This window comes from Camelina sativa, chromosome 1, assembly GCF_030686135.1.
Source record: "Camelina sativa cultivar CO46 ecotype springtype chromosome 1, ASM3068613v1".
Lineage (NCBI taxonomy): Eukaryota > Viridiplantae > Streptophyta > Magnoliopsida > Brassicales > Brassicaceae > Camelina > Camelina sativa.
In genome coordinates this window covers 13,402,029-13,412,387 of record NC_141880.1, presented here as the reverse complement: position 1 = coordinate 13,412,387, position 10,359 = coordinate 13,402,029, and positions in this window count along the sequence as shown.

Below are 10,359 nucleotides of genomic sequence, written 5' to 3'. Positions count from 1 at the left end.
AGGAACCGACGAAGACCGTGAAAGATCATCCACAACTCAGGTAGTTGCAATGTGCTAGTGTTGCTCAAGAACTTAGCAGTGATTCGAAGGATTGGGTTGCAGATGCGGGATTGTCGGGCTCCACATGAGACATAGTTCCCAGCTCTAATCAGTTTCCAAATATCGGTTCTGCTTTCGAGCTTCGCCATCTTGCATTTCTTGTTTCGAGGGAAACCAAAAATGTCACAAAGGTCGAGAATGGAGATGGTGTAATGCTTCTTGAGCAGAAAGAAACTTATCGAACAACTCTCAGCTAACGTGTCAAGATCGTCAGACAAATCCACCCTTACAATGGCCAGAAACTCACGTGCAAGCTGCTCATGTAAGTCCCATGCCTTCTCAACAAAAGAACCAAACCCCATGTTCCTCACCAACTCATCAAAATCTACGAGCATGGCCATCCTCTCAAAAAGCTCTTGATCAGCAAACCGAGTCGGCTCCATCTTACACTGATATAGTATTTTCAATGATTTGGTATCCTCAGCAGACCAAACTCTGGTGGTCGGCTCATCAGTAAGGGAAATCGCTGGCTCCTTACCACTGCGGCGTCATTTAGGCATTGTCTGCAACAGAGGAGAATTCCAATATGTGAGAGAGTGAAATCAATTGAAAATTCTCCTAATCATCTAACATAAGTTACAAGCCTAAATCTAAATTCAAGCCACAACAACCTAAATCTAGTTCCAGAACTTCCTTAGAACTACCCAACCCATCAATTCGCAGCTCAATTTGGAAGAAAATTTGAAAGAATTATGGAGAACCAAAATTGAACCTGGAAATTGCCGAGAATCGAACACAAGAATGGGAAAGTGAAGAACTTACCTTGTTCGATAACTGCTTTAACTATGGGGGTTTAAAAGAGGGTGAAAATCCGAGTGGGATAAACCCAAACCTCAAGCAAAACAATGAAAAAGCGAGAGAAAGAGGAGGATTCGAAGTTGGGTCGGCCGGAGGGAAGAAGGGAAGGAAGAAAAAGGAGACTTAGGTTTAAAATACTGGAATTGGGCATGAAACCGGGCTAACCCGGTTCAATTTAAGTCCAATAACCATAGTAAACTGATTTCCTTCCCTTTTCTCCTTTTCCCTCAAATTCACTTACCTGGAACGGGGATCGGCTGATCCAGAAACAGATTGGCCGATCCTGAAATGGATGGGGGACATTCTTTGAAAAGAATTCGCATCTTCTGCGTTTCGAACTTGTCCCATGAAGACTCATTACCAACATGACCAGCGGGTAGCTCCTAAAAGAAAATAAAACAGAACAAAAATCCTAAGGAAAAAACATGAAAAGATGGGGGAAAACAAAGCTAACCCCATTGGGTTGCCTCCCATGAGAGCATGTTTAAAGTCGCGAGCCTGACTGTTCTTGCTGCTCAAGCAGCATGGGGGTCCATCAGAGGGATGGTGGATTCCTCAGTTGGATCATGATAGGCAAGATATGGCTTTAGGCGTTGACCGTTAACTGTAAACTCCTTCCCTTCTTTGTTCCAAAGAACGATGGCACCATAGGGCATAACTTCCTTGATGCGGAAAGGTCCAAACCAGCGAGAACGTAGCTTGCCAGGAAAAATCTTCAATCATGAGTTGAAGAGTAGAACCAAGTCATTAGCAGCAAAATTCTTAGGAACAATTTTCCTGTCATGCATTGCTTTAGTGCATTCCTTGTAGATTTTGGTGCTCTCATATGCGTTCCTGCGGATCTCATCAAGTTCATTCAGCTGAATCAGGCGTCATTCGGCCGCGGTCTTAACATTGAAGTTTATCTACTTTGTCACCCAAAGTGAATTGTACTCAAATTCGACAGGTAGATGGCATGACTTCCCGTAGACCAACTTGAATGGTGTGGTTCCAATAGGTGTCTTATAAGCGGTCCGGTAAGCCCATAACGCATCATCGAGTTTAGCAGACCAATCTTTCCTTGTTGACTTTACTGTCTTTTCCAATATGCTTTTAATTTCATGGTTGGAGATCTCAACCTGCCCACTAGTTTGAGGATGATATGGTGTGGCAACTTTGTGTGTTACTCCATGCTTTTTCAGAAGATTCTCGAAGAGTTTGTGATGAAGTGAGTTCCACCATCGCTAATTACCACCCGAAGAACACCAAACCTTGGAAAAATTATATGCTTGAACATCTTAAGAACCACCTTCGAATCATTGGTGGGACTTGCCTTTGCTTCGACTCATTTGGAGACGTAGTCTACTGCCACAAGTATGTAGATGTTGCCATAAAAAGGTGGAAAAGGTCCCATGAAGTCGATTCCCCAACAGTCAAATACCTCAATTTCCAAGATGAAATTATGTGGCATCTCGTTCCTTTTGCTTATGTTCCCTCATCGTTGCCAAGCATCACATCGGGAGACAAAATCGTGTACATCACGGAACAGAGTAGGCCACCAGAGACCGGCTTGAAGTACTTTGGTTGCGGTTTTGAACGTGGCAAAATGGCCTGCGTAGTTGGATCCATGACAGTGAAAAAGAATTCACGGAACCTCTGATTCTGGAATACATCTTCTGTAAAGGTCGTTGGCACAATGCTTGTAAAGTTAAGGTTCATCCCAAAAGTAGCGTAGCACATCCCGCAAAAACCTTTTCTTTGCATATCCAGTAAAGTTGGGAGGTTCCTCTGCAGCACACAAATAGTTTGCGATGTCAGCATACCATGGGGAGTCATCACCAATTTGTTGGAGGACCTTAGTGTCGGCTTTATCTTTAAAGCATTCCTCAAATGCTGAGACTACATACACATTCTCCTCAGGAAGCCGGCCATCGATAGGGATCTCTTCATCGACCCTTAGTCTAGAAAGGTGATCCGCCACTCCATTTTTCACTCCTTTCTTGTCCTTTATTTCAAGCTCGAATTCTTGCAGGTGTAGAATCCCCCATAATAACCTCGGTTTAGCATCTTTTTTTGTCAGTAAATAGCGCAGTGCAGCGTGATCAGTGTGGACAATCACTTTAGAGCCGACCAAGTAGGATTTGAATTTCTCAAACGCAAAGACTATGGCGAGTAGCTCTTTTTCTGTCGTGGCATACTTGGTTTGTGCTCCATCGAGTTTCTTGCTGGATTAGTAAACAACATGTAGCTTATTATCCTTGCACTGTCTCAGAACTGCTCCAACAGCAAAACAACTTGTGTCGCACATAACTTCAAAGGGCAGATTCCAATCGGGTGGTTGAACTATCAGAGCTAATATCAGTGCTTTCTTAATTGTAAGGAAGGCCTCAAGGCATTATGCATTAAACTCAAAAGAGATGTCCTTGCATAACAGTTGGGTGAGTGGCCTAGCTATTTTGGAGAAATCCTTTATAAATTGTCGATAGAATCCAGCATGACCGAGGAAACTAAGTATATTCATCACAGTTTTAGGCGGCTGCAGACTGGACATCACCTCAATATTGGCCTTGTCAACCTCTATCCCCTTCTCAGAAATTTGATGACCAAGGACAATCCCATAGGTGACCATAAAATGAATTTTTTCCCAATTCAGAACAAGGTGTTTGATTAGACAAATACAAAGAGAAATATGAACCATAGACCGAGAAATCATCCATAAATACCTCCATGATATCTTCTATCAAGTCAGAAAAAATGGACATCATGCAATGCTGGAAGGTGGCTGGGGCATTGCACAACCCAAAAGGCATCCGCCGGTAAGCAAATGTGCCGTAAGGGTATGTGAAAGTCGTCATATCCTGATCATCCGGGTGGATCGGAATTTGAAAGAAACAAGAGTAACCGTCCATAAAGCATGAATAAGGGTGATTGGCTAGGCGCTCAAGCATTGGGTCGATGAATGGAAGGGGGAAATGATCTTTCCTGGTGGTTGCATTGAGCTTGCGGTAGTCGATGCACATTCAATGTCCTGTGACTGTTCTGGTGGGGATCAACTCATTCTTTTCATTCGCAACTACTGTCACCTCTCCTTTCTTTGGTACAACATGGACCGGACTCACCCAAGTGCTATCGGAGATTGGGAAGATGACTCCGGCGCATAACTCCGGCGAAATACCTGAAATGTCATCTAAGGAATAGTCCAAAGCCTTCCTATATTTTCTCAACTCGCAGAGGAAGAGTGCGGTCTCAACATTATTCAGGTTAGAATTAATAATTACCAGGATATGTGGAGTTTGGTCCAAGATAGGCATACCTGAGTCCTTTTGGGAGTGGCTTTAAGTCCAATTTTGGAGTCGTGAGCTCGCTCCAGTCCTCCTGGTGTTCTTTGTTTTCAGAGCAGGATTCGAAATCAAGATCCAAAAACAGGAACGACCATTCGGGATCGGTCAGTCCAGTTTGCGTTTATTTGTGATTTCCGCAGAAAGAGCCGGATCGGTCAGTCCGATGTCAGGATCGGTCAGTCCAGTTTGCAAATTGACAAAAAGGACTTCGCATTCTAAATTTGCTGCAGCACCGAGTGTTTCTGCCATCTTCACGGTCTCTTCAGACAAGTACCCTAACTCCAGTTCCTCCTTTGTCAAAGCTATGGCCAGGTGATCATTTGAACATACTTCTTCATAGATCTCATCTACTATCTCTTCTATCATGTCAATCCATAAGGTTTGGCCATCGATGGTGCGTTTCTTAGCTACCCTCTCCAGATTGAATCTCAAGACCAAATCATCCATGTGCAAATCAATTTTTCCCTCTCGGACATTTATCATTGCACCCGCAGTGGCCAGGAAGGGTCTTCCAAGCAGAATGGGTTCTTGAGAATCTTCGTCAAGTTTCAAAACAATGAAATTCGTAGGTATGTAGCAGTTCCCAGTTTGCACTGGTAGGTTCTCCAATATCCCTTCTAGACGTCGGGTAGACGATCAGCTAGGACTAAGGTGACTTGGGTCGGCTTGAAGGCGTATAGTCCAAGTCGCGTTGCAACGCTGAGTGGCATCAGGCTCACGCTTGCCCCTAAGTCGCAGAGGCAATTATTGAACTTGAGATCTCCTATTGTGCAAGGCAGCGCAAATGGTCATGGATCTCCACATTTTTCTGGCATTTGATTTTGGAGCATTAAACTGCATTCTTGTGTGAGATACATAACTCCTTTCTCCAAACTGAGCCTATCAGTGAGGATCTCCTTCATATACTTCTTAAGAGATGGAACCATCCGTACTGCCTCGATGAAAGGGAGTTTGACCTGAAGCTCTCCTATTACTGATTTCAGCTTTTCGTACTCTCGCTCTTGTATCTTGGACTTACGACGTGTGGGAAAGGGGAGTTTAGGTACATATGGCTGGGGTTCGCAGGGTTGCTCCTCTTTCGCAGTTTCTGTACCAGGTATTGCAATGTCGTCTGCAGCTTCGTTGGCAACCTTATTGGAGTCACTATTCTGTTCTAGCATCGAGGATTGGCCAGTCTTGTTATGGGATCGATCAGTTCCTTCTTTCTTTTGTGGTTCTTGCAGTTCCTTTCCGCTTCGAAGGGTAATGACATTCAAGAATTATTTTGGATTAGCCTCGTTCTTACCTGGGAGTGTTCCTGGAGGTGCCTTTACTCTCGCTGCAGACTGTTCCACTTGGTTCTCTAAGACTCGCATGTGAGTGTTTAGCGTTTCTATTCTCCCATTCAACTCTGAATACATGCTATCGATCTTGACATCCACCTCGGTGGCATTTTTATTCTGATTTTCCATCAATGCATGCATCATCTGTTCCAGTTTTCTTTCTTGTGGGGTTGAGGGTTGCGGTGGAGGTGCTTGATAACCCTGTGAGAAGTTGTTAACTTGAGGTTTTTGTTGGAAATTCGATCCTCCAAAGCCCGTTCCCTTGTTCTGAAATCCCTGTGCAAAACTGCTTTGCTGAGGACGCGGTGGATAGACCTGATCTTGAGGATTCTCAACATTGTTGCTTCTATAGGATAGGTTAGGATGACTGATAACAGGATTTTCACCCAGGGTATCAATTCCCTATGCCGTTGTAGTACAAAGGGTTCTCAATCCAAATGGTTGTTATGCTAGCAGATGAGATATGATCAGAACTATGAAAGTCAAGCCAAGCAATAAATGGGTTTGATCTAACAGTCCTAAAATAAATAAAAGAAATTAAATAAACCAGAACCACACGACCTAAGCACTCGATGCAAGCATTCGAGTACAGGATCAGGTGGGGTGATTGAGTAAACAAAGGAAGTATGAACAACTCGAAGTTGTACATGAAGCTGGTGATCGAGTACCAGTTCGGGTATAGGGTCGAGTGATGAATAAAAATGTAAAAAATCAAGATGCGAAAGCTCCTAAGGATGGAGTAATCGACTCCTAAGTGTTCCTGACCATAATGGATGTCCTACATGCCTCAAGCAAATATTCCCTAGACAATGAATCTCTAAGATCTTGTTAAAACACTGTCGTGATAGAAACAATCAACCTTGATCAATTCCCTACCCAACTCTTGTTGGAGAAACATGACCAAGCAGGCAATATAAACCGATTCATTATTGTCAATAAACTCCTTACACATCTAATCTCTTAGGCTAAGTGAGTAAATCTCTAGCATTGATTGATTCAAGCATTTCATCTACATCTCTCGATGGTAAAACACCCTAGATCTAACACTACAAAAAACATCAACATTCATAGCACCCGATAAACGCTATCATATGTGTTTATTAACGTTTTCATAAACGCTATGTTATCCGCAGCTATCTTAGATGTCATCTTTATTATAGCGTTTTTAAAATGTTATTATATATCGTTCTTTGATAACATTAACCAAATGCTATAATATTGTTTTATATAACACATATTTCGTGCTATTTTATATTATGTCATAGCATTTATTTTTTGCTATATGGATATCTTTAATTTTTAATTTGATTTTTATTATATATTTGACCATTGTTTTGCAGACTTTATTTAACTCGACTGATATAAAAAAAATTATTTCATAAATCATCAACATACATAACATAACATTAATATAAACAAGTCTTGCATATCATACCAAGTCTTGTACTATGCTGCCAAGTTTTATCCAAAAAGCTAACATTATAACTTATAAGGATAGAGACAAACTTCGATCTCTTAAGTCTCTTCTCCTCTATGGTTTTGCCTTCCCATCAAAAGCAGTACACACGTCTGAAGAGATGTTCCGGTTAGCATTCCCGTCCATATTCCATGTAATCATGTGTATCCACATCAACTTAAAGCTTATGTTTTCAATTTTTTTTTCATTAGAGTTCAAGAGTATACATAGTTATTTATTAAATAAATTTAATTCATGTTAGAGCTAAAGGAGACTTGAGATAATTTAAAGTCACATTTTGCCTACCAGATATAAATGTAAAACCCTGACCATCTTGTATATTTGGACAATCAGCGTTAGTTTATGTACAACCCAAGTCCAGTTATCTTCATTCTCTACATCCATAACAGCCCAAGAAAATGGATACATTTCATTGTTTTCATCTCTGCCAATAACTGTCCTTTAAGAGTGCTTTTGAGAAAACAACCATCAAGTCCAAAGATAGGTCGACACCATCTGGTCCACTATTTTTTTAGATTTGCGAAGCACACATAGAACATGTGGAAGATTTCTGATCCTTCATCATCATCAGCCACAAATGTGTTTAACTCCACAGTTGATCCATGATTTGACCTTGTAAACAAGAAAGAACTAGTCATTTGGCTCACATAATCAAATCACTTACATATAATTATTCAAGTTCAACATTTATACTTACGTAACAGCTGTGTGCGGTAGTCTCTAAGCCTAAAAAAACTGCTCCTCATGCTCTTTTTTGATGATTTCCAATGCTTTTTTTTTCCTTTTCTACATTTATCTCTTGTGACAATCAGATTATAGTTCTTCAGAACATTCTCTTCCACTGTCCTCGGTTTAAACTCAGGATCAGACCTTATATAATCTAAAAACATCTTTACAAGCACTCTTGATTTCAAGATCTTGCAATATCCATCTAGAGTGCAAAAGTGTTCATCTTAAAATGTTTTCACCTCATACTTTCCAATTGGCTCTTCATCCTACAGAACACTTGTCTTCTCCCCTCATCGGTTTACCATAATATTACATCCACTTTTTAATGCATAATCTACTAAGGCATCCTTGAACTCATCCAAGCTTTTAAACACTTGATGCATCTTCAATTAACCACTTCCTGGCTTACATCTCACATTCCTCACCTCGTCACCTTCATCATTAGAATTAGGAGGAGTATTATGATAGTCAAACTCTTCATCCTCATCCTCATCAGCAAAAGGAGCCACATTATGTTCAACTCCCATTTCTTCCTCACAGGGCTCACCACAAATCTCCTCACTTTCGTCGTGTACCTATGTTGCTTCGGTCAGAAACATGTTAACAACCTTAACCTATCTAGCCCTATCACACATCTTATTAAATTACTTCCATTCAAATCCTTTAGCTCCTTTGTTTCTTCAAAAGAGTAACAATACCACAACTTATTCCCATAAAACAACTCACCCAATTGACTCCCCACTATTGTATAATTTGGGGTTCAGGTTGCAAATTTGAAAACTATTGCAGTTTAGGTTGGTAAATGCAGAGCCTTCAAGTCTGGGTATGAAAAAGCATTTCCAAAATAGTTGGGGCCATTTTTGGCCGTTTTCCCGTGACACAAACAATACAGATTTTTAATTTTCTTGGAATAAGAAGAGACATGAGAAGAAACTTCAAAAAAAAACACGAAATATACGTTGTTATATATGATTATTGTAGTTAATACGTCAAAGGTTTGTGTATGTAACATTCGTGTTTTTGATATTTGGATTTGTATTAAATAAATCTAACGATTGTGCGAGCATTAGCTTATAATAAGCCTATGAAAACGCGTATTCATGGCTAGATCTATATGTTAAGGTACGAAAACATTTGAGTGTGTGTATGTAAGAGCGTAATTGTAAGTAAAACACAAACTTTGTTAGGGGGGTTCAGATAACCAACATCCCTGGGACGAAGTTTAGAATTAATTAACTAGAAAAGTTCGCAACTTACAATTGCTAATGGCACCCAACACTCTTTCCTAGAATTACAATGAAAGAAGACTATTACTGATGTCTTTTCCGACTAGTGTAGATCTTCAACAAAATCATCAAAAGATCTCTTTGTCTTGTTGATGGGGCTGCACCACACATCTTGTGTGCATCTCTAGAAACTATCTTAAAACGCGCAAGTCTTCATGAAGCGCCCTCTTGTTATTTATATCAATTGCACAACCATAGGGTTGAAAATTTTCATATTATACAACAAATAGGAATAGGAAGATTAACAAATGCACAACCCTTAGGGTTGACAATTTTTCTATTATACAACAAATAGAAATTTCCTATTACACAACATATAGGAATTTTCTATTATACAATAAATACGAAAGTTTATCTCCATTATCCCATCTTGAATCTTCCATTCAACATGTTTATCCAGCTCAACAGCCGCCACTTGGCTTGTGCAAGTCGGCCTTAAGCTATGTACTCAAACTCTTTAATTCAGCTTGTTTTACTACTTCCTATATTAACGTTGGAACTAGTACAAGAACTGCTTCAAACGTTAGATAATGTGTTCTTGATTCAACACCTTATCTTCTTTGCTTTGTGTTAATCATTGTGTCAACCTGATCATCAAGTGTCTCTTAAGTTTTGCTCTACCAGCATTTGTATCAAGTAATACTTCAACCCCTGTGTCAGTTCTGTCCAATCTCTTTGTCTGAACTGTTGCACCACCACAGTGACATATATGATGTATCTTTGTATCCATGTCTTATCCATTACAACTACTTAGTAGAGATTTCGCCACATGTTCTAAATCTTATAATTAAAACTTCCGTCAACACAAAATTTTCAATCTCTTCCTTTGTGATTGAGTTTTATATCCATGCACCTATTAGAACTAGTCTGCTATGTATCTTCAATCTCTCCCTAGATGATTGAATTTTCAATTCCATGCATCTTATAAACCCGTCATCACAATATCTTCAATCTCTCCTTTGTTGACTGCGTTAGAATCCAAGTACACACAATGCTTCATGTTACATTATCTAATGGACTTGTATGATCAAACATCTTCATTCTCCCCATTTTTAACATAGTTTGATACTCAAGCACATCCTTTAATCACTAGTACAACTCCCCCAAAAAATTTCTCTTAGCTCATATCAGACTTGACATTCTCTTCTCCCCTAGCTTGAGTGCAAACTAAGTTAAAAACAACCAACATATTAATTTCACCCATCTTGAGTGTTTCGGCTTTTCACAATATCTTAACTATTCTTGCATTAAATCCGCTATTAATCATGCCTTTAATGGACCATCTTATGTTTCAGTGATATTTGTGAGCTGATGTATTAGTTCTTACA